Source organism: Callospermophilus lateralis, chromosome 11 (assembly GCF_048772815.1).
Source record: "Callospermophilus lateralis isolate mCalLat2 chromosome 11, mCalLat2.hap1, whole genome shotgun sequence".
Lineage (NCBI taxonomy): Eukaryota > Metazoa > Chordata > Mammalia > Rodentia > Sciuridae > Callospermophilus > Callospermophilus lateralis.
The window spans coordinates 53,744,656-53,770,032 of record NC_135315.1 but is presented as its reverse complement, the minus strand read 5'-3'; the positions used below and the strand labels follow the sequence as shown (position 1 = coordinate 53,770,032).

Here is a 25,377-nt window from a genome sequence, read left to right as displayed (position 1 = left end):
ACTATCTTTCAAGTCAATTCATATGACAGAATTTAAGACATAAAGAATTAATAAAAGAGGTTTCTGATTTATTTTATACAGAATGGGGCCTCAAACTTGAAAATCTCTTGAGGCTTTGGGACCTGACAGTGTCTACTTATGGCAAAATGTGCCATGTCTCATAAAGGAGATGAAGTGAAGTTTGATTCTGGAAGTTACCTATGACTACCTCTATTAGGCTTTGATTTTGTGAAGAATATACATGAGAAAAATTCATTTTCTAAGAGTTAACTATTAAGATGAATTTTACCAGCGTTCCATATAGTAAAAGATACCCATGATTATGAAACCATAAGCTCTGTTATTGAGGAGAGAAAAATGAGAGTAGGAAGTTCCTTCGAAATAAAGAACTGCTGGGCCACAGAGGCCAGAAAGCGGGGTGGGGCGGGTCTTATCTGGCAATGGAAAGGAGGAAGATAAAATCAGCCACAATTTACTGACTCTTACTGATGCACTCAGCACACACTATCTCTTATCATCCATATAAAGACTCAGTGATGATGAACTTGATTTAATACACCTGCTTATTATAGATGATGAAGAAACTAAAACACTGGGCAACTCGCTGAAGGTCAAAATGGCGGAGCTGAGCATGTCTTTAGATTCTAAGACTGATTCATCCTACAACGCACTGACTATTTATCTGGGCAGCTGGCCTAACAGATATGAGAAACACCTTGAGGAGGTGGATCATGGGACAAAGAAGTGTCAAAACTGGGCTAATAGACCCAAAGAGTACTTCTTTTCTGATTACAATTTTTGTTCACATCTTTTAGGCATTCCATTATAACCCTTCTCTTGCCTACCAAATTGGCCTACCTCATCCTCAGAGAGTCTACCCTCAGACAGGCCATTCCATCATTTGGTGTAAACATGGGTGACCTTTAGCTTATTTGTGATGTCCACTGGCTCTTCTGTACATGAGCTCTAAAACAGGATGGCAAAAGGATGAAGGGTCTTCTTTCTTCCTGTGTATGTCTTTGGGAGGGATCCCCAATTTACAAATTTTAAGGGCCATTGCAATTATTTTTGCCTTTCTTAAATATATAGCCACAGCCTTCTATTCTTTTTTTCCTGGTATTGAGTTTATTTTATTTTTCTTCCTATAATCTTCATATGATCCAGAAATCTTTGGTTTTCTGAATTCCTTATAATGAATCTCTAGTCTCAAATCCCAGCAGTGGATTTCCATTTTTATTACCTTTTATAATACTTTAATTATACAAGAAATACATAAGAATAGGATTCAAAAAAGATCTGTCAAGTATAAAAGGACTGCCAACTAGGATGGTAGCCTCCTTCTTTATTTGGAACAGATGAGATCTTAACTTATAATTGGCAGGTGTCTCCCCTCTTAAGGACATGAGGGACACAGTTTCTAATAGGAGTAACATGTCCTTATGAGGGAAAATGGGCTGTAGTTTGCAGCCTGCCACCAGTTGGTGAGGGGAGCTTTTCATTTCTCCATGCCTGGGTCATCTCGACAGCTGAGAGTTTTAATAAAGCAAGTGTGCCTCAGAATGGGGGATGAGCAACCACCCAGAACGCAGAGGTCTATTTACACCACTCCCAATAATCCCACTGCTAAAAAGAGCTGAAGCATAGAGGTGCCTTGGTGATCTGGTTGCCTTCAGCTATGCCGAGACATTCCGGAGGCTCTCATTCTGGAGCCAAGGACTGAAGACGGCTCCGATTATTTTTATCTAAGATGTTGCATGCTTTCCATGACAGCGGGGAACAAGAAGCTTCTGCTCTTGGGCATTTAAGAGATTACTCCATGTTATAGCAATGAGACGTGGCCTTCCTTCAAGAGTCCTGAGGAGATTAGGAGAGCAGGTGATCTCATCATCCTCATGGAGAACCCTGACACCACCTTATTGAGAAAAGAGGAAACTTAAATTAAAAATATTAAAAAATAGAGCATTATCATCACATAGGCTTCCCTAGTGACTCAGGGATACAAAGACAAGTAAAATGGAACCTCAGAGCTTGAGGACAGTAAAGGGAATGTAAGTACACAAATAATAATAAGAAGAAAAAAAAATAACAAACCATAGAGGTAGTGGGTAATTGAGGAAGGTGACAGGGTGAAAAAGTCTTATAGTCAAAAACTGAAATAACAGTCAATGGTTTTAGCAACGAGCACAGTGTTGTGTGTATAGCATGCTCAACACATATTTGAATCAAATTCCTAGTAGTGAAAGTATAAGGGAGGGAGACCTGTTGCCCTGGAAGAAAACAATTTCTCTCTTTCTTTATATATCAATGATCTGCCTCCACATAGCAGTAACAAAGAGAGAATAATAACCCAGAAGTCCAGAGGGTTTTTTATTTTTACAAATATGGGAACAATGCCATGAATTTATTATTATTATTATTATTATTATTATTATTATTATTATTATTATGGTTTTCTGAAAGAACAAGGATAGGCATGGCTAATTGCAATTCACACAGGCTCATAAGCCTAAAGTGAGGATCAGATATCTGAGAGAGGCCCAGGGGGGTAAGGCGCTGCAGTGTGAAGGCAAGAGATCCTCAGTGCCTAAGGCCAGGGTCAGAGCCACCATCCCTCCAAGTTTTGCCACCGGAAGTTTCAGGCATGTGTCTCCTTACATTGGTCTTTCTGAATCTGTTATCTACCAACTTTTTACTATGTGCCCCAAATCATGAATAGAAGCAGAAATCCTCAAGCTAGACCAGGAAAAGCGGGAGGGGATGAAGTTCATGTTTTAAAGCCTCAAGGCTCAGAGAAGAGGGGTGAGGGTGGAGGGACACACATTTCCAAATATGGCCCAGTCTCAGCCCTGGGCGAGATGAGCATCCGCAGCAGCTGTGCTTATTTTGGGCCTGGGGTCTCTGTCCCAAGAGCAGCAGGTGTCAAGACCTGAGGGACAGGGCATCCCGGTATCATTCCCAGGGGCAAAAGCCAGCTTTTCAATTAATTGTCTTCAGCTAGAAATATCAATTGTCCTTGTTTTCTGTTTCCTAGGGACCAGCCAGCTTTGGCTATTCAAGCCTGCCTCATCTCACAGGTGTGCTCAGGGCAATTTGCAGGTTTTGGAGAAGAGGGTAGGTTTAGGACATGCATCCCTTTCTGAACTGGTAAGGAGGGAAGGAAATATTCTCTCACAATCCCACCCTGATGCAAAAAGCCCACAGAAGAGAGAAGTTAGAGGGGCAGACAGGTTGACTGCCTTTGCTACCATCCCAAGATTTAGTGTTCTGGGCTCCTGACCATTCTGATGAAGGAGCAAAAGGACATCCAGTCACGGAGAACTGGCATTCGAGCTGCCAGGCAGTTTCAGACATTCTTCTGAACACTAGTATAATAACTACCAACATGCCAGGAACAGCAAATGTTGTAAGCCTCTAGACACCTCATTCCCTGTTGAAAAGTAGATTAAAAAACCATGAATTTTCACCTTTTAAAATGATTTGCTTTCAGTCCCAGAGTAAACCCCAATCATAACAGGGTCTTATGTGTAATGAGCAATCCATAAATACACACTGATTAGATCTGATGTGGCCACCACCGAACTGCCATTGACAAGAGGACATAGCCCCGTGGAACTTGTTCTCATCTTTTGAGAGATTCCATAGACATCACAGAATAAAGCCGCTCCCTTAGGTATGATCAGTATTTCAGCTGTGACCTCACTAGGTCCTGTTACAATAGGGTGTTTCCCGGCCACCTGTTTCTTCCCCACACTTCCTCTGTGCCCACCTTAAAGATGGTCTCAGAGGGGCAGTACCTGCTAGGCTGTCTCTAAACCTAGCTTGGGTGCTGTGAGCAATGAGACTCCAACCTCTGTAGGTCTCCTCTCTTCTATTCCCAGAATAGCTCCCCAAACTGAGATTCAAATTTCTGACTCTGAGCTCGAGACATTTCTGCTGCCTGATCAGCTGGTTCTGAGCAGGGTTCCTGGTCACTGGACCTGGTTTCCTCCCCTCCTTCCTTCAAATTCTGTCTTGTCTTGTAATCCCGAGAAATCCATGGTCTTAGTTTCATTGTCTGAAAGACAGGATAAGAGATGAACATAGGCTTTTTTTTGTGGCTTTTGACATTTATGAAAGAAAATATTAATAGTAGTTGTTTAAATCATTTAAGCTCCTGAGATAAAAAGACTGCTTGAATACTAATCATTATTCTAAAAGAAAGGAAGAAGCAATTCTGACAGGCCTCTCACTGCATTTAATGGCTCCACTGAAATCTGATTTGGATTTTAAAGGCTGGTGATATGAAGATCTGGCGATCTCAGGTGCACACGATTCACAAGCTATTTAGTCCCAAAGAGCAAGCAGGTGCCCCTTGGCTTACAATGCAGTTCTATCCTAGGAAACCCATCAGAAGTTGAAAACGTCAGTGGAAAATGCATTGAATCCACCTAACCTACCAATCATCCTAGCTTAGTCACACAGCACACTGGAATGTTGGTTGTTTTCCCTGTGATCCCAGGGCTGACTGGGAGCCCTGGATTGCGTCACCGTGTAGTAACAGCAGAGGATGTGCAGCCTATAACTGTTGGGAAAAAGGTACAAATTCAAAATTCAAAATACAATATCTGCTGAATTCATATTGCTTTCCCACCACTATAAATGGAACTATCATTGTAAAGCAGAAAGGGGCGCGTGAGATCAGGAATCACAGAGCAAGAATGAGGCACCAAAAGAAGGTTTATTGGGGGACACTCCCCATGAGGTTCAGGGGTCTGCGAAAGGGTGAGGGCCTGGGAAGTTACTGGTGGGAAAGGCAAGAACAATGCTAATAATGGAAACTATAGGGAGAAGGGACTAGGCCATCTAAATAGCAGCTACAACAGCAGGTTGGCTGAGTGGCGTTTAGGGGGATCATGTCAGGGCTGATGGAGTTGACAAGACAATTGCTTCAGCCAGCAGGAACCCATGGTGGTTGGGGTCCATTGCCATGTCAGCTTCCAGTTGGCCATTTGGGGTCGCCTCAGCCAGGTGGAAAGTCCCCGCAGCCACCATGAAACCAGAGAGTGAAGGGAGGCCTGCTGACCTAACAATCATAAGTTGGGCACCCTCTGTACTGAGTTCAAGGAGAATGATGTCACCACTGAGTCCAAATTAATTGACACAAGTGAATTTTCCTTAGGCCTATGTGAAACCTGATTCTGACCTGACACTCCTCTGACCAGACACTATCAGGGGCCCCTCAGCCTATCAGTTGAGGACATTCTTCTTAGACTGATCCCACACATACCTGCCAGCATGGCTCTCTTTTGTTCCCCAACCCCCAATAGGTCGCTTCTACTTATTGAAATCTTGACCACTTCAGGTTCTCTTGTTCCTCACCACCCAGGAGGGGTCATGCCCCAACCTTTATGCACTTTCTAAATTACCTCTGCTCTTCCTGAGTATCAGTTGTGACTTATTGTCTTACCTTGATATCCTAGTTCCTACCCCAATACCTTGCATTTCCAAAATAACACACACACCTTAAATAGTGAAAAAACACTGGATCAGGAGTAAGAAAATCTGGGTTTCAGTCTTAACTTTACCTCGTTTCTTTCATAATCCTGAGCAGCTCACTCTCTATGTTTTGAGTTTCTTACCTAAAAAAGGAAAGGCCTGCATTATCACAAGGATTCCTAGACTGAGCTGGGCACTGATATTTTTAAAAATACAAAATTGAAGGTTCTACCCTCAGAGACTGACTGGATTAAAGACTGGGAATCTGCATTTTAGACTCCCTGGCAATTTTAACAATCTGCTTAAAGATAAACTCTTAAAGGAGTTGTTTTAAAAAGCAGATTCCTAGGTCCCAAGCCAGATCTACTAGGTGGGAACTTCCAAGGCAGAGACATGGTAACTTGTACAGTTAACAAGAACCCCAGATGACTTTTATCATAAAGTGGATCTGGGAAACACAGGCCCAGATCTGTGCTGCACAAAGAAGCCTGAAGACCAGTAATATTGCATTCACTTGGGGATTTGTTAGAAATGCCAAACCTCAGGCTCCTTCCTGGGCTATTGAATCAGAATCTAATTCTAGTTCTTGCTAGACTTAGTAAAAGCTTCTGGTGATTGGCAGCACAATAGAATTTGAGAAGCATGGCACTCTTGTCTGTGGTTCTCAAAAGTTAGCATGCTTCAGAGTCCCCTTGGAGGGCTTGCTATGGCCAGCCACACCACTGATTCCCAACCCTCCAGTTTCTGATCTTAGGTTTGGGTGGGGCTTGGTGACATGCTGCTGCGGGTCTAGGGAACACATTTTGAGAAACATGCCCTGGAGTGTTTCTCAAAATTTTACTTCCACCAGTGAAACCTCTCCAGTGTTTTAATTTTTTCTTTTATTAATCTACTCGGGCACTGGCAAAATCCTATGCACCCACCCTAAGTGTGTAAGATTCTATGAATTAACTACCTGTATAACTATTTAAATGCCAAGTTTTGGGCACAATGGAATGTGTTGTAAAAGTTTCAAGAAAGTCACAACATGGTATATAGTGTGTGGTCATATAGTGTGTGGTCATCCACACAGAGAAATCCTTTCCTCTTTCCCCTCCCTCTGTTTGGAGTGGTGGGAGATGCTGCTCTTTGGATTGCTGCTTGAAAAGCTACAAGAACTCCCCATGGGAGTATGCTTTGTTACTCTCAGGAACTGATTTTCTCATTCTTATTCCCAGAACTGAAACTTGGACACTGGAATATGAAGGATAGGGTCATGTAGAAGGTGAGTGACCACTTCAAGGTCACTTCATCTGTTGCTGTGCTAATGATACTGAGTTCTGCTTCCTCACATGTTGAAGTTTGAACGTTAGAGAAGCACACCAAGGCAAGCTTATAAAGCAGGGTTTATTTTAACAGGGGTAACACACACAAAAAAACTTCTCCTGAGAGGGAGAAGGGGGCCATAGCTGGTATCCTGGTATCCCAAGAAGCCAGGAGTTCTGCCCTTTTTATACGTCCTAGGCTTCCTTTATTCTCCTGTCCTCTTCCCTTATCTTTCTCCTTCCTGCTTTTGGGACTAGGCATTTGACTAGGCCTAGGAAATGCTCCGTGGGAAGGCCAAAAGCTAAGAAACAGGCTGAAGGGGGAAAGGCAGGATGGAGCAGCTCCGGACACGTTAATTAACAACCCTATAGCTCCCCGTAGGGAGGGGCAATTCCTGCGACAGGTTACCTTAGCAACAGGTTGGAGCAGGGGGAGGTTCTTGATTAGGGTGGAGGAAGGGCTCTGAAGGAATTAACATTTCAATCCTTCAGGGCACAGTCTCCAACTTCCAGGGACTCACTCAAAATTGGCCTCCTTGATTGACCTGACTTGATTGGACACTGGAATATCTATACTGCCTGCCTAATTGTGGCTTCACTAGGACAACAGAGCTAGTGCTTGCCCTGGGAGATCCAGTGCGCTCACTTTCCTACTTCCTGCCCCCTTTGTTTACACGGTCTCCCAGCTGTCCCATTTCAACCACCATCAGTGCAAGTTCCCAAGTGGTGCCTTCCATGCTCTCCTCCAGAAGGCTCTGTTGCTCGGCCAAACATCTTTCATTCCCTGACATCAGAGTCCCCCACTAGATGGCACTGCTGCTCTGCCAGCATCACAGTCCCCAGTGAATCTACATTACGTACACTCACAAGACTCGGATTCTAATTAGAATGAGATGAACTCCATGTTTGTATAAATAAGTCAAATTATACTCTATTGTCATGTACTACTAAAAAGAACAAAAAGTAAAAATTGAAAAAAGATCCTTATGTGACAGAGCTGACTATGGCTCTGGCAGTGTGGGTGAAGAGCAGAACGCTCCCCTAAATTCTTTGTCTACTTCTGTTAGAGAAGTTCAGAATGGTGCTATGCCATATTGGAGTCAAAGAAAAAGAAAGCTGGTAGCACCAACTCTAATTTAAAATTTTGTTCATAATGGATTTTTTTGCATTAAGTTTGATTTTATTGTTTATTATTTATTATATATTTATTTATTAGATGCATATTCATATACACATATAATAAACATAAGCATGTTGTAGTAAACATAAATATACATATGCACATATATATATTTGGGGGGGGGGGTACTGGGTATAGAACCCAGGATCTCACACATGCTAGACAAGTCACTGAGCTATCTCTACAGTTTCTTAAATTTGATTTTTTTTTTTTTTAATTTGCAATACATTATGATTCATCTGAGTTTTCTGGATCACCCTCTTAGCTTTTACACTGTGGGGGTGGGGAGCTACTTGCCTCCCCCTCATCTGGAGTTGAGCCACAGTAGTGTGATTTGTGCCCCAGTGTCAACAAGCATTATGGTAATGGCTGTTCTTGATGCTGTTTGATGGTTCTTTTATTTTTTGAGGTTGAGACACTGAGCTGGGGCAACTTTTAGGGCAGAAACCATTTCTGGGGACAGAAGCTTTGGGCAGGATCAGTTTGCTCTCACTGGCAGGTACCCAAGTCACCTCAGGAGGCCACTCATCCTCCCTATGAATCCACCTCTTCCAGCCCATATCCCTGAATAGTCCTGGGTCCCAGAGTGCTACCACGGGTCACATGATGAAGACCCTGCTAATGTGAGAGAAAGGTCTCCATCCCCTCAACCCAACATATCATCTTGCCTTCTAGGGCATTCCCCTGCCCGGATGGATTTAATTCACCTCACAAAGGGGATACAATGCCTACCACTCCTTCACATGCTGTGTTTAAGCACCTGTATCTTCTCTTCTTCTTGCTTTGAGAGGGACCTTTTAGCTTTCTTTCCTGTAATAAACTAGTACTCCTCTGTAGCTCTCTGTGGCACCTCTTTTGATGGTCCTACTTTCTTTCCTTTTTTTTTTGCAGTGCTGAGGATTGAACATAGGGCCTCATGCACACTAGGGAAACACACTACTATTGAGCTACACCCCTAGCTTCTGGTCCTACTTTCTTTATACGGGCACAGGCTCCCTCTGCAAAGTAAAGTGAAAGAAAAAAAATCAAAACAAGCTGCCCACTGAACCCATAAGCATGCCCTTACTCCCAACACAGGCTCAGAAACAACCTGAGGAGCTTTTAAAAATTTTGGTGATGCCTATAGCCCATATTTTGGCACACATCTGTGGTCCCAGCTACCAGGAAGGTGGAGGCAGAAGGATCACTTGAACTCAGGAGTTTGAGACCAGCCTGGGCAACAGAAGAAGACACTACCCTACCCTGTCTCAAAAAAGAAAAAAAGAAATCCCAATACCCAGGACACAACCCAAATCAATTAAATCTGAATCTCTAGCATGCAGTCCCCAGGCATCAGTAGTTGGTGACATCTCCAAACTTTCAGATGGAAACAGTTCCCAACCAGTGGGAGCCAGTGTACCCAAAACAGACCTGAGTTCTCCTGAACAAAGGCTGTCACCTACAGGCATGTATGGGTACTGCCGCCTGTGGTAGGACAGCAGACTGAGGGACAACCAAACATCAGAGGCTTTTAGGCTTGAGAACTCAGTCTTTTACCCACTCCAGAGTCTCCTTTATAAACCTGCCAGTGACCCCCCAGCTCAAGCCCTTCCCAGGATGACCCACCTCCACAGGTCCACTATATCCACTAGTGGCCAAAAAGATGCTTTCATATGCCGCTGAACCCCAACTGGAACTTGGCTCTGGAGATACATGGGAAATAAAATTACCCTCTTGTCTCTTCAAGGGTCATCAGAGAGTCACCATATTCCCAAGAAACCACGTCCATCTCTACCAACTGCTCCCTGTTCCCGAGTCTTGCCCCCTCCTTCCTGGCTATCCTCTCATGGGTGGGTTGCAGGAGCAGCATTCTTTCATCATCATTAAACTCAGGTTCTCAGAATTTTATCTATTTTTTAAATTATAGAAGTATTTTCATAAAAATGCATGTATAAGACATAAAATAGAAATGCCCCTGCCTAGTCCATTCTCCTCTCACTTCCAGTCTCTGGGGCTGGGAAGGGTAGGGAGATACCATCCTTAACAGGTTACCAGCACCCAGAACTGAATGTCATATTTTCAGAGTGAGACATCCTCTCTGAGCTTCAGTTTCCTCATATGTAACATGTGAATAGTTACTGTACCTACCTCAACGGATTACTTGTATGACACAAAGAGCCTGGTATGGTATTGTTGGATAGTAATGGTAGTTCCCAAAGCTAACTCAATTATCTCAGACAGTTGCTGAAGCCAGATAGATATGAAGTACACTGGCTTGGCCTGCTCGTTATACTCACATCACAGTAGGACTGGGTTCATGTGGGTTAATAAACTCAGCCTAAAGCCCCAGTGCTAATGGTATCTGCTAATAAGCACTAAATCAGAAGCTTCCAATCCTTTTTAAATCAAGTTGTATTTGATAGAAACTGCCACAAGAGGGCAGTGCTGGGCCACTTATGAGGGGGATGACATCATGGTTGGATAAATGTAGGTCCATCCTGCGGGAGTTGCCATGGTGGAGGCAGCTTCAATACTACACACCTCGGCTGTAACCTGGGGTGTCCTGCTTGCTAGTCTACCTAGGTATCAGTTCAACAGAACCCCCAGGTGTCAGGCTATGTAGAGGCAAATGCATCCAAACTCTTTTCCACTGTCCTTCTGCAATCTAAGCCCACTTCATAATCATTAAGCTCAGGTTCTGTTCTGATGTCCCACAGCAGGTTCTCTGTGTAACTAACTATATTCCTCTCCAATTGCTCATTTGCTAAAGAGGCACATGAGTCCTAAATGACATCATTTCCCACTAAGCCTGCCTGAGAGTCCTTCTCAGCATCTCTACCAACTGGATTTTGTATTCAGCAATATATGAGCACCTACTATGTACCAGGCACTGTTCTACTTGCCTGGAAACAGTTCCCTTCCCTGGCCCAAGACAGGCTCCACCAAGGGTTGATGTCTGTCAGACAACTTTCTTGATTTCTCCAGATTATGAATTACTCAGGGCTACAGCAAGGTCTCTATACTTTTGGGCTTCTCCTGACAACAAGCATAAAATGAAAAAGACTCCAAATCTCAAATTCCCACAGCATACTCTAGGCTGGACCCTACCACCCTCCCTTAGCCAAATTCAGGATGGTGATAACGCCCTCCCTGCCAATCTCACTCAAACTTTGAAGAGCCCCTATAACTGTGACAAGAACTCAGAACTGTGATGCTGCCCCAAATTAGACTCTTCCCCCTTAACTCCATTCCTACCAAGGGGTAAAGAAAATACTCACAGAGATTTTACTTTCCACAACAGTATAGATGTCACATATCCTCTCTCCCTGTCAAACATTCAAATGCTCTCGGACTTGGCAGCCACATGCACCATGGACTTAGGGGCTGCCTACATACCACCCTGTCTTGAGGTTTTCACTTAAGACTGTTTTGATTATCTGTGCTTTTCAAGGAACTAAGGAAAACTGTTCCTGTATGCTTATGCAATTTTACAGAAAGGAAAGCTGATAGGGTCTTTCACATGAGGGCTACAGACTATTTTAAGAAAAGAGAGAGGAAGGATACAAGGAATCAAAGGTTTTAACACTGCTTAAACCAGAGAGATCATCAAATCCTTGTGGGGGATTTATTGCTAAGATGGAATTTAGCTGACTGAATGATACAAGATGCTCAAGATAGCAATAAATGAAGGGAATATTTTGGCCTATTTAACCACTCCAAGATAAAAAAAAAAAAAAGATACCAAATGTCCATCAATGAATGCATGGATAAAGAAAATATGGTACCTACACACAATGGAGTTTTATTTGGCCATAAAGAAAAAGAAAATTATGGATCTTGCAGAAAAATAGGTAGAACCAGAGACCATCATGTTAAGTGAAATAAGTCAAACTCAGAAGCTTAAGTGTCATATATTTTCTCTCATATGCAGAATATAAAGAGGCAAAAGGAAAACAAAGGTGGGGGTGGATGTCCTAAAAAGGGAGATCAGTAGAGGAAAGGGACAACAAAGAGGTGGGAGGTACGGAGGGAGGAGGGTAAATGCTGGGGAGTGACATTGTCCAAAGTATATTGTTATACTGTGTGCATGTATGAGTATGCAACAACAAACCCCATCAATATGTTCAGCTATAATGAAATAAATAATAATAATGAGGAAATTAAAAAAAGAGAGAAACTAAAGAAGTTCACAATGGAGTTACATTATGAGCCTGGGTCCAGAAAAGGCACGAGGCCATAGGCCTCGTCTAATTTATGTACTAATGGGCCCAGTACGCAAAGTAGGGAGACCAGAAAGGACATGTTGACTAAAATAAGAGTTAAGCTTCACAAGAGAAGGTATTCAAGAAGTCACCTGAAGGCCCCAGCAAAAAAAGCCCTGACAAAGTCACATACAGCAAATGGGCCATAGAACCTAGAGACAAATGGCACTGTGTCTAAATACTTCTTGAGATCATCGTGAGCATGGTATGCTATCAATAATGTGCCTAAAACATCAAGAAAAGGTAAGTACACAGATTGCACTCTGTTTAAGAGAATAGAAGAAACAATAAGAGCAACAGCAACCAAAAAACCATGCTATATGACTCCACTTATGAAAAATATCTACAGTAGGCAAATCCACAGATAAAGAAAAATTGAGTGGGTGCCAGAAGGTGGGGGAAGCGGATAACGGGGAGTGACTGCTTCATTAGCATAGAGTTTGTTATAGAGGTATCAAAATGTTCCAGAATTAGATAGCAATGATGGTTGCATGTTTCTGTGAATACACCAAAGACTACTGAATTTTTAATAGGTGAACATTATCGCGTGTAAAATATAGCTCAATAAAGCTCTGAACAAGTGGACAGGAAGGCATGTAATACAATTTAAAAATATTCCATTAGAAATTACTCCAAACCTCAACAGAGATTAGATTCATTTACCTAGAGAATTCACAGTTTAGAAAATTTCATTCTCAGGCCAGGCTGGAAAAATGAGGTGTTTCTATATAATCAACAGAGTTAAATTCAGTAAAGAGATTAGAGAAAGAAAGTACAAAGCATACCCCCAATTCAGTAGAATCACAGATTCTCAGAGAAGGGACTCAGGGGATCATGTGACCATTCTGATATGATCTCTTATTTCATGGATGAAGAAGCAAGTCTGACAGCACAAAAGGCTTGGAACTGAAAATAAAGTCTCTTTCATCAGCCTCACTCCCTACATAGCCACTCTTCTTTAGTTTGTTGTATCTTCTTCCATAAATAATGTTCTATTCACGTGTACACACACACACACACTTCCCTACAGTCCAATTAGACTAAAATTGTAGGAGGAAAACTATAAATTAATTTTAAGGAATATTAATATAAAGGTATATCCTGAGAGTTACTCTAGATTTTTAAATGATGGAAACACTTCCTTGTATTTAAGCATTCTAGGAAATGCTGCCTTGACAAATTCTTATCTGAAATCGGGGGCTGGCCACCTATCAACACGTGGGTGACTCTGAGTGACACTCATGCAACTCATGGTGTCCATGGCCTAAAAAGACACAGAAACACACACCGTCCCATTGGGACATGCCACTGCATGTTTCATACTTCCTTCTGCTCTAGACAACCACCTTCTCCTAGGTAACACAAATATATTTCTGTTTTTCTGATCCTAGGGTTTTATTTATTTTTATTTAAGTGATACATAAAAACAAAAATCATACATATTAGTGGGGTACCACATGATGTTTCAATATATGTGTACATTAGTGATGTTTAAATCAGGCTAAACATGTTTATCTTCTCAGTCATCTATCATTTTGCATGGTAAGATCATTCACAATCCTTTCTTGTAGCTTTTTGAGTACAGGATCGTTATCTAGGATCATTCTACTATGAAATAGCACACCAGAATGTCTTGCTCTTGTCTGTGACTTAGTACCCGTGGATCAATTTTTCCCCTTCTTCCCTTCCCACTGCTCTCCTCAATCTCTGGTAACCACCATTGTATTCTCAGCTCCTGTGAGATCAACATTTTTAGATTCCACATGTAAGTGCAATCATGCAGGAATCGTCTTTCTGCGCCTGTCTTATTTCATTTAGCATAATGATCTCCGTGCTCTGATTCTAGGTTTGTGTGGACACTCTAATTTATACTATTGGGGATGGGAGACAGAGATGTCATTTAGTGGGATTATGCCTATCAACAGGGACAGAGGCTTACATTTCCACGGGGACAATGTAGCCTCGGCATGATGCACAGAGAATGTGGCTAAGAGGTGATGGTGTTATCAGGAAAATCACTATTGGCCACATTTTTGGGAAAAGGGCAACATAATCACAAGGTTCAGCATAAAGACTGATTTCCAATCAAATGTGAAGTACAATGTCGGTCTGGCAGGTAATCAGCAGTTTAACACAGGAACAGGGCCATTACTTTGAAATATGACATCAAAATAGGAGGAACACAGTCCAGGTCTCAAAGTCCCCTTGAAGACTCTCTACCCTCCAAAGTATTTTTAGTCATAGTAATTGTAGATGGTGAGCAGAACACAGCAGTCCTCAAAATAAGATGGCTCTCAAAAACATAAGGTCAGCAGATGCCATCTCCGTAAGTCAAGCCTGTAAGAAAGATGGGATTAGCTGTCTAGGGGACAGCTTTCCAGAAGTAACCCATCTTGCAGAGTGATTTGGAGTGACCTTACTGAGGAGATTAATGTGCTTCTCCCTGGTATGTCATTAGCAAGCAGCAAAACAATCTAACACTTAGGAAACCGTTTGTTGTGGTAACCAGGAGAGTAAACGACAGGGTGGTGGTCGCATGAATATTTGGAAAGGGAATGTTGGAAAATGAAAATCTATCAGTGTGTTGCCAGGAGGCCTAACAGGCATTCTGGATAAATGACCCTGACCCTTTACATAAAAATGGTCTTAAAGGAAGTCAAGCCTTCAGAGTTGGATGGAAATAGAACATAAGAACATCTAACATTTGTCCTATGCTCAAAGAGTGCTAGGTTTGGATGTGAAATGACCGCCCAAGGCTCTTCTCCAGCCTGTGCTGCTGTTAGGAGGCAGTGGAAGCTTTATACGATGAGGCCTAGGGGGTCTTCCATACTGGGGGTATGACCTTGAAGGGGACAGTGGGACTCCTATACCTTCTTCTTCTACTCTCTTTCCCATCTTGGCCATGAGGTGAGCAGTTTTGCTTTGCCATACACTCCCACCATGACATGTTGCCCCCTCCCCACTGCCAGAGGCCTAAAGCAATGGACCTTCCCTACCACAGACTAAAAGCTCCAAAACTGTGAGCCTAAATAAGTTGATTATCTTGGGTATTCGTTACAGTAACAGAAAGCTGAGTAATGCACCAAATGATATTCAGGTCTTATTTACCAGAGAGAGAATACTCTGGAATAGATTGGCTCTACTTCTTGGACCCTGAAGAGTTCTACTATGGCCCAATTTCTGACAACTTGATTAATCCTAGACGCCCTGTTTAAAACCAGGTTGTGGAACTTCACTCTATCATCCTTTCATCCACTATTCATTGAGCATCTACTGTATATCAAGCATTGTGGTAGGAACTGGTACAACCCAAACAGAGCAGAGGGAGCTTCTAGGCCTGTGTTGACTCAGGACTGGAAAGTGGGTGAAAATCACAGTTGTTACAGTTGCTTCTAAAAAGAACAAGGAGCCTCCTCCATCATTACAGGATCTGTATTTACTCTGTATTTATAGCCTATTCATGAAATCAGAAGATCAATTATCTTATAACTTCAGAATTAGTTTAGTGAATTAATTGAGAGAAGATCCCAGGTATCACTATTTTTTACGCCTGTCTTGGTGATTCAAAAATGAAAACAGGGTTGAAAATCCTTGATCTGGTTTAACCATTGGACTTTCTAGGTAGGTGAACTGAGAGCAGAAAGAATGTGCCTCAAGTGACATTTCCTATGTGTAACGCTCACATAAATTCAGGGATTTATAGCACTCTAAGACAGATCACAATTTGTTTTAGGCAATTTCTCCTGAATCCAGTTATTGTCTTTGATTGTCATATTTACCATAGCCATATGCACCTCTACATACTAATTTTTTAAAAGAATGATTTTTTTAACTTAATAGTATTTTAAGCAATATTGCTGGCAGTAAAAGCTGCAAAACACACTGTAAAATTAATAACTATTAAAATGTAATGGTCTGAACAGGAGGCCATCTTAATTTGGTTGCATGTCACAGCTTATGCATACATAAATAACATTTTGGGACACGGGGGTGGGGGACTGCAGTATTGGGAGCACTGGGAAGCCTTGGAAGGTCTAGGCAGGTTGTAGACTTTTACCAGGAGTTCCCCACAGAAGGGGCTGAAGAAACTATAGGTGACCACAGGTACTGGGCAGCAACTGACCCTCCTGGAGTCTGTCAGTCCTTGGTGGCATTCAAATGAATATGGGTTGATGATGAGGTAGGAGGAGTTAACAATGGGAAGATTTATTTTACCTCTTTTGGAAAGGCCACAGGTCACCCTGTAGCAACAAACGATTAAAATGAAGCTCCCTATACATCATCTGAAGTATGCTGATGCAGACATGCTGAAATTGATTTAGAAGGAAGAAAAAATATGATGACAGCATGCTCATAAAGTAATATCCCAGAGATGCAGCTTAGATTAGATGTCATCTTTGAGCCTTTTGGGTTCATAAAGATTCAGGATTTTTAATTTATCATTCTACTTACCAAGACTTATTTTCTTTTTTGAATAAGCTCATTAATCTTGCCATCTTGTTTAATATGTTCTAAGTTGATGTGTGATATTCTGAAAGGAGAGGGGGAAAAAATGACTTATTCACCAGTCTCCCCTTCAGTTCGGCTTCAGGATGAGTCAGTTTTTAGATTTTTGACCAACAAATCTTAATAATCAGGGTTTTGATGAAGAGGTTTCCAATTTTTCAAATTAGGGATTAAAAAAAAAAAAAAGCGTTGAAAGGAATTGGAGAACCCATCATCCAGTAAAGAGAGATGACCTGGAATCCTGGGACAAAGCCTAAGACTGTCCATTTCTCTCTTTCTCTTTCATTCTATTTTTAAGAGGTTTTCCAGTGGACTCAGTAATCCCACTCCTAGGAAAATCCTTTGGATGGATTCTTATTTAAGTGCACAAAACGACATGAATTTGGATATTCAATGCAGCAACAACATTCACAATAGAGAAAAATTAGAATTGTCTTAAATAATGGAATGCTATGCAGCAATGAAAACAAAGGAATTAGAACTATGTGTATCTCAAAAAAGATAAGAGTTAATTGGAAAACTATAAAACACTGGACCAGGAAGATACTCACCAACTTCAGGATAACTGTTACCACTAGGATGAAGGCAATTATTTGCAATAATTTTTAAACAGCTGAAGGAACTATGAAAACAAAATGACTGTTAAACTTAGATGGTAATGGATATTTATTAAATTATTCTCTAGACTGGGCATGGTAGCACATGCTCATAATCCTAGTGACTTGGGAACTGAGGCTGGAGGATCACATAAGTTCAAGGCAACTTAATGAGACTCTGTCTCAAAATTAAAAAAAAAAAAATTGTTTTCCAAAACTTTTCTGTCAGCTTAAGAATTCATAGTTGACAAACAAATTATTTAAGCTATTAAAGTTCTACATAAGATGTGTGTTTATAAATTTATTGGGTGGAAATAGTCATTTGTAACAGAAAGGCCTATGTTTTTCATTCTGGGGAACAAACCCCCAACTCACCTTCTGTCATATAAGGTGACACACATAAAATTGGCAGAGAAGATCTGCTGAAGAAATAAACTTCAACTTAAAAAATGTATACAGTTAAAAATAGTGAGTTAAAAGTGTTTCACTTATTTGAATTTGGTGTCAACATGCCTTATATACAAACAGAGATATGAAAAATTGTGGTATATATGTGCATTAAGAGTTGTAATGGGGCTGGGGTTGTGGCTCAGCGGTAGAGCGCTTGCCTCGTACGTGCGAGACCCTGGGTTCAATCCTCAGCACCACATAAAAATAAATAAATGAAATAAAGGTATTGTGTCCAAATACAACTAAAAAAATAAATATAAAAAAAGAGTTGTAATGCAAAAAAAAAAGAGTACATGTATAACGGCATAATTTGGCGTGAACATACTTTATACAGAGATATGAAAAATTGTGCTGTATGTGTAATAAGGATGGTAATGCTGTTGTCGTGTATTTAAAAAATAAATTTAAAAAAGCGTTTCACTTAATAAGTAGCTTTTCTTTTAAAAAACAAATGGTAGAAGATGATGATTTACTTTTTAATTCTTTCTTAAATTTACTTTAAGAATGACAAAAATAATAAACAATCATTTTAACAAGTCAAGCAATAAAGAGATAGTTAAAGAAGTTGATAATCTTCTGTCCGTCTGTCTGTCTTTCTAATTCCATCCCCAACCCTTTAAATTATCCAAGGTTAACAATTAGGTATTCGGTCTTCTATAATATACTCTATAAATATTTTAAAAATTGTCTTCGCAATTTTTTTAAGCTGATTCAACTTTTTTGTGATCAAAATTATTTATTTTTATTATTGCCAAGTCAATCCATAGTCATTTTAGAAAAATACACAAATTTCAGATGAGCAAAAACAAGATAAAATAAAAACAATGGGCATGAATTTTTTTTGATTCATAAACTTAATAGTATTTAAGTCCCAAATCAAAAATGTAGGACAAACTCCACTGATAGTACACAAGTGGCTATCTTCATTGACAACAGTCACTTTTCATCAGAGGTGGACAAATTTTGGTGGGTATATCGCTCTGAGGTTCAAAGTAGGAAGCCACCCTGGCTCCCCAGAGTACAGCAGGGTATGGTCAGAGACAGTTCCACTCCCTGTCACCAGGCTGCTGGCTCATCATTCCTCAACCCTCCTGTCACGTCTCCATCCTGTCCTTTCTCCTCTGTCCTTCCCTTCTCCACCTCCCTCACCCCACTCCTTCCCCTTCTCCAACTGGCCAAAGAAGTGTCCATGTCACTCACTCCTGGGTAACTGGAGCCCTTCAGCTGTTTGGGTCCTTGTTTGGAAGGGCATTTCAGCATTGCCCTGGGCTTTCAGGACTGCCAACTTCCCAGAAGGCTTCATCTGTCAAAGTAGGAGGGTGACTTAGAATTCCTTACAAGAACTTTACAACAGCAATTAAAATAATGTATCTTAGTTGCTAGAGAAAAAAAAAAACAACAACAACAACAAAAAAAAAACCAGTTTCTCCAGAATAGCCCCAGTCCTCTATTTTCCCTCTATTGCAGTTTGGGTGGGGGGATCCCTGGAAGGCATGCAGGAGAAAAGCTACAAGGAAAAGATTCAAAGGTAACATCCCATCTCTCCAGGAAGAGAAAGGCCCAGAGACAGATACACGGTGGTAGAAGCAGATTTAGGGAACATAAGAAGAATCTGGACATTTTATGCATAAACTATCACTAACTTTCACCTTCAAAGACTTCAGAGACTGAGGGTGGGAGTTGCCTGGGTGAGTGGATGGTTCTTTCTTTTCTCTTTCTTTCCTCCCTCCATGACTTAACTTCTTTCTTTTATATATCTACCCAATCTTTAACACACTTCTCCAAAGAACACATTTATGTGAAAATAGATTAGCATTGCTAGCTTTTCCTCAAATCATGTGGATATGCATTCCCCAGGGACATTTGCTGGTGTAAAAAGTCACAACTCTCAAGAAATGTATATAACCAAGTGTGAACAGTAATGTGAAGCATGGACTTGGGGTGATAGGATATGCCAGTGTGGGTTGATGATGACAAATATACCACTCTGATGCAGGAGGTTGATGGTGGGGGAGGCTATAAGTGGGTGAGGAGGGATATGGGCTATCTCTGTACTTGCCACTCAGTTTTGCTGTGAACCTAAAATTGTTCTAAAAAAAAAAAAAAAAAAAGCACAATGTATTAAGACATTTTTTTTTTCAAGTCAACCACTCCCAGGAGGCAGAAATACACACCATACTCACTTGTACAACACAGCTGTTAAGCAAAGACAATCACAAGAAAGATTCAAGGACTTTTAAGACAGTCCCCAGGGTCTAATATCAGCAGACACCTAGTCATCATGTGGGGACAAGGAGCCTTGGATGGGGTCCGTAGTCCCTTGCCTGCTGCCAGGATCTTTGGCATTATCATTTTACACAGGGAGATGCAAGAATGTCTTCATAATCCAAAGCTTGGGCTCCTCCTCCTTGATCCCCACGGGGTAAGAAATCTGAGGACAGAGTGAGCCTGCCAGGCTTGTCCTCCCGACATTGCAAATTTGGCTGAGAGATGGGGTCAAAGCTGCAAATCCCACCAGGGCTGTTCTCAGAAACTAAGTGATAGGGTCACCTAACCTCAACTGCTCTACCTGACCCTGGGTTTCTCTACCAATGCTGACCAGGGAAACGTTATTATTCTTACATAAGAAGTAGATTCTAGCCGGGCATTGTGGCGCAGGTCTGTAATCCCAGCAGCTGAGGGGAGGCTGAGGCAGGAGGATTATGAATTGAAAGCCAGTGTCAGCAACTTAGGGAGACCCCGTATCAGAATAAAAAAATAAAAACGAGAGGTGATGTGGCTCAGTGGTTAAGCACCCCTGGGTATAATCCCTGGAACCAAAAAAAAAAAAAAAAAGTAGGTTCCATTTTTATCTCTGTTTTACAGATAATGAACCTGAGGTTTAGAGAGAGTAAATAATTTGCTACAACCCCAAGCACAATACATTAAGTTTTTGAGGGCTCAGAAAAACACTCCAGTATGGCATACACCAAAACCCACATTTTTCCTTTGGCATCTTGCTTTTGGGTCTCAGTATAATACCTGCATTAGAGTAACAGTAGTGCTTTGGGTTTTAGAAGGGGTTATATTTGATTTATAGCATCCACAACTAGACTAATTGAAGAGCCTTTTTCTTAATACTTATTTTTTAGTTTTAGATGGACACAATATCTTTTATTTTTATGTGGTGCTGAGGATCGAACCCAGTGCTTCGCGCATGCCAGGCGAGCGCGCTACCACTTGAGTCACATCCCCAGCCCTTGAAGAGCCTTTTCTTCCATCTCTATCACCTTTTCCAGATTCTTCTGCATTTATTCTCCCGGTCTTCTATACGATTGCCATCCTGAACCACTGGCTTCCCCCCGCCCCCCCCCCCTCCCGCCTTCCTAAGCTTTTCTAGAGACCTCTGTACGGGCCTCTGGACAGGTCCTGTCTTCCACCTGCTGGAAATGTTCCTCCTTAATTTTTTTTGGACAAATTCCTCTTTGAAAAATCAATTGCGATCCTGTCCCCTCCTCACAGAAGGCTTTCCTAGCCATGTAAGAATTACTTTTCCTTTGGTTCTGCCACACTGGGTGAGAGTTTCACATCTAGCCCCTTCCATATTGCTGTTTATTATTTTGTTCATAATTCTCTTTCCAACCCAACTCTATGGAGGCAATCATTGTTTACTTTTGCCCTTTCTACCTTCACAGTAAGTATCAGCACCATTGTAGTAGATGCTTATTGAGTGATCAAATATTTGTTGTATGAGTAAATGCATACAATGGGGTTAAATTGAAACAGACAACTAGGACTTGGAAGATGGATGGTGAAGTGGGATTTAGTTTGCACTGTAGACTCTACAGCTCACAATTTTTGACTGGGGGGTCACACCACCCAAATCACAAAGGAAGAAAAGGTCAGACCTAAGTCAGAATGAGTGTCAGCTCACTGGGTAAACCCTCAGCCTTAGGCTGTAATTTCCTAACTGTGAATTATTATTATTATATTTTTTTATGAAAAGTACTCTAGGATGGGAAGCATATTCTGAAAACTGGATCTGATGATACATAAAGGTCTAATGGGAAGATTCCATAAAATTCAAGAGGACTGTCTTTTGACTAGTCATTCTTTTCTTCCTGGGACCACTTGAAAGAGAGGGAAAACTGCTTCTTCTGGAAATAAACAGATACCAACTAGAAACAAGGTTTATTCTAATCGCTTGGCAAATGATAATTCTTCTGGATGTACCTCCATGCTGCCAAAAGAGCCTTTCCACTTATCCCAAACCAGCTCCTATGCTGACCAGAGAAGATGCAGAATGTGTTTATAGCAAGGTTCATTGATTTCCTGGCCTATCAACCACCTGGTCTATGGGTTTTGAGAGGTCAGAGAGCCTCTATTGTTAGAGGCAGGGCAATGCTCTAAGGGTGATTCACGAAGCCAATATTTGGGGAATTCAGTGTCCAACCTTTTCCCCAATTCCATTGACAAAAACTTGCATCAAATGATTAGGTCCAGTGGTAACATGTGTCCATCTAAGCTCCAACTTTACCCCAGGCACTGCTGTCTTAGTAATTAATTGTGACATGGCAAAAAAAGGGGCTGGAGTGTGGACACTCCAGCCATTATATCAGCTCATTGTTGGAACAAATATTTCAAGATGATTGGTACAAACAACAAACTTTAGCTAATAAATGCAGCTATGCAAAAACAAGTAGCTATGGATTTCAGCTGGCTCATGAGTCACATGGCAAGTTTTTAACACTTGGATGTTCTCTGAGAATGTAGTCAAGTCTGGAGTATCAGAGCAGTGGCAATAGCAGCAGAGTGGGATTGGAAATAAGTGAGCACTGACAGAATTTGTAAAAACAAAAAATACAACCCTTAAAACATCCAAAAGTATCAGAGGTCAAACAATTGGACCTCTTGGTAGGGTGAATCCGTGTGTAGTTACACTGGAAGAAATTGTTTCATCCACTTGAATCTTGTTGTTTTCCTTTGAACAAAGTGGTCATTATCTCTACCATTTTATAGAACTCTATACCAATCCCCCTCCATAACATCAAAGGGAGAAATTACATGTAAACATTTCAAAGATACATAAAATAGTTTTATGCTTCTTACATTTCCACTGAAAATTAAAGTAAGCCTATATTTTCAACTCTTATTGTTCTTGTGGTTTTGAGAGGGTGAGGTTTTATGGGGGTGTGTTATTTTAAGACAAATCTTGGTTATATACTTTATTAAACTTTATATACTCAAAAAGCTATCTTGGGGCCAGGAATGTAGTTCAGTGGCAGAACACTGGCCTAGCACAGGGGAGGCCCTGGGTTTGATCCCCAGCACTGCAGAAAGAAAGAAAGAAAGAAAGAAAGAAAGAAAGAAAGAAAGAAAGAAAGAGAAAGAGAGAGAGAAAGAGAGAGAGAGAAAGAAAGAAAGAAAGAGAAAAAAGAGAGAGAGAAAGAAAGAAAGAAAGAGAGAGAGAGAAAAAAAGAGAGAGAAAGAAAGAAAGAAAGAAAGAAAGAAAGAAAGAAAGAAAGAAAGAAAAAAGAGAGAGAGAAAGAAAGAGAGAGAGAAAGAAAGAAAGAAAGGAAGGAAGGAAGGAAGGAAGGAAGGAAGGAAGGAAGGAAGGAAAGAAAGAAAGAAAGAAAGAAAGAAAGAAAGAAAGAAAGAAAGAAAGAAAACTTTCTGTGAATGGATAGTCTCTTCCATACACTGAAGACACCACCCCAGCACCCCCAGCAGGGATTACTTTGAATGACTGTAACACAGGCTTCTCCATGAGAGAATGTAAGAGAGGAGCCAGAAGGAAGTCCTGGAATTAGTACAACAATAAACCCAGCAGCAGGGGAGGTAAAATGGTGCCCTGCTAACATGATGGAATGCTTTATCTACATTCCAAAAGCTTAAAAGAGGTACCAGCTTTGGAACTCCTACAGTGGGGACAGCAGGGACTGGTCACACTGCATTCCCCCATAATTACTTAGGTAAAATTTAAATATGGTAACTTCCAGCTGGCTTCCCACCTGCTGAGCCAAGCAGAATTGCCCCCAGTTTATTGAACAGCTTCTAAAAGTCCCCCCAATTTTCTCTATGCTATTGCACTTATCTGAACAATGTTCCTCCAGAAAGGAAGTGCCCTGTTCCTACTCCCTTGAATGAATGGCATTAAATCACAGATGCCAGATATCTGAAAGGAGCTAGACTCACATTGAGGAGGTGGAGTTCCCCTGTTCATTCTGGCTACAAAAGTGCTGTCAGACCAGAGATATGGTAATCAGTCACTCAAGGAAAACTCATTTTCTCATTCATTAATAGTAGTACCTAATATGTACCAATCACTGTGCCAGTTACAGAAAGGTAGGTGGGCATGGAATCACCTGTGGTAGCACTTACAATTTAGCAGCTGATTGCCTTGCTGTGTGCTAGATGCTATAGAGGACATACAGACATAAAAAAAAAAAAAAAAATCTTTTGCCTGGAAGAAGCCTGTAATCATCCATATGTCAAGCTCCTCCCTGCCTCAGGGCCTTTACATGTGCTATTCCTTCTGTCTGGAATGCTCTTTCCCCTGATGCTTGCATGACCAGCACCTTCTATCATATAAATTTCAACTCAAATGCTTTCTCATCAGAAAGTGCTACACTCACATCTTATCTAATGTTACCTCTCTCTTCCTCAGCCATTTACCAATCACCTTGCTTTATTTCCTTCACTCTCTGAAATTATTGTATGAATTTGTTACTTGTTTTTCCCATCTTACACACTTGAATATACACACATAGGAATAAAATGCTATTCATATTCTCAGAATTTAAAGAATGCCTGGAATGTCCTAAGTGCTGTTTGTGGAGGGCAGGTCCAGTGCAACCTTCTGCAGAGAAGACCTTAGGAGTAGAAGAGACAAGGTTTTACAAACATTCAAAGCTGTTGCATTGTGGGCCGCTGATAGGATTGATTAGTGAATTCTCTCTGAAAAGATCTAGATTTGGGTCTGGATTATAATGAATCAAAAAGATGAACATAGTTGGGGCCATATAAGAGCAGGTAAATGGACATGAGCAAAGATTCAGAGGCAGAAAAGGATTTTCATAGGGGAAAGTTCACCAGTGTGGCTGGGAGCAAGAGTTCAGGAGTGAGCAGTGGGAAGTGAGGCCCCAAGACAGGCTAATGCAGCCCACGGAGAGGTCCCAATGCCAGCAGCAGAAATTATTCTCCAAAAGGTGGAAAGGCTCAAGAATATCCAGTTGCATCCCTATTGAATAAAATCTATCATGTTTTTAACAAATGACTATAAAAAATTTCTTAGACAACAATATATCCGATTTAAGCCTCTCTTTTCCTAGTTTGAATGTAAGTGCAGGCATTGGAAGTTAAAGAAAGGAGAAATAAATCTAGTCATAGGTAACTTGTCCAGGACTCTCTCAAACCTGTTAAGGGATGAAGAGCAATGGTGACTGGGTGGGCACAGAGACATGAGGGTGGCAGTGCTTCCTTGGGGATCCTGTATGCAAGGCATTCATAGCAAAGGCAGGTACACCCAGTTAATCAGACTCAAGGACTATGAATCTATTGGTAACTCTGGGACAATAAAAAGGAGGTTACCAAGGAGCTTCACTTTTATGAGGACTAGCTTTGCCATTTAAAAAAAAATTAAAGTA

The 25,377-nt window shown here is 41.2% G+C and overlaps 1 protein-coding gene and 2 long non-coding RNA genes across 3 annotated transcripts in view; 1 reads left to right on the top strand and 2 right to left on the bottom strand.

Annotated features, from left to right (window-relative positions):
- Positions 1-1,217: 1,217 nt before the first annotated feature.
- LOC143409403 (uncharacterized) lies at positions 1,218-19,977 on the bottom strand. The gene is made up of 4 exons (XR_013092649.1): positions 19,936-19,977; positions 18,953-19,055; positions 16,653-16,731; positions 1,218-1,912 (listed from the first exon to the last, which is right to left on the bottom strand). It is a non-coding gene; the product is annotated as an uncharacterized LOC143409403 (long non-coding RNA).
- Positions 3,769-11,350, bottom strand: LOC143409404 (uncharacterized). The gene is made up of 3 exons (XR_013092650.1): positions 11,217-11,350; positions 5,565-5,618; positions 3,769-4,054 (listed from the first exon to the last, which is right to left on the bottom strand). It is a non-coding gene; the product is annotated as an uncharacterized LOC143409404 (long non-coding RNA).
- The window catches only part of LOC143409401 (myosin-2-like), a 75,915-nt gene continuing 65,741 nt past the window's right edge, over positions 15,204-25,377 (top strand). Inside the window, exon 1 of the mRNA XM_076869628.1 lies at positions 15,204-15,215. The gene's annotated coding sequence lies outside the window, so the exon portion shown is untranslated. The remainder of the gene's footprint in view (positions 15,216-25,377) is intronic.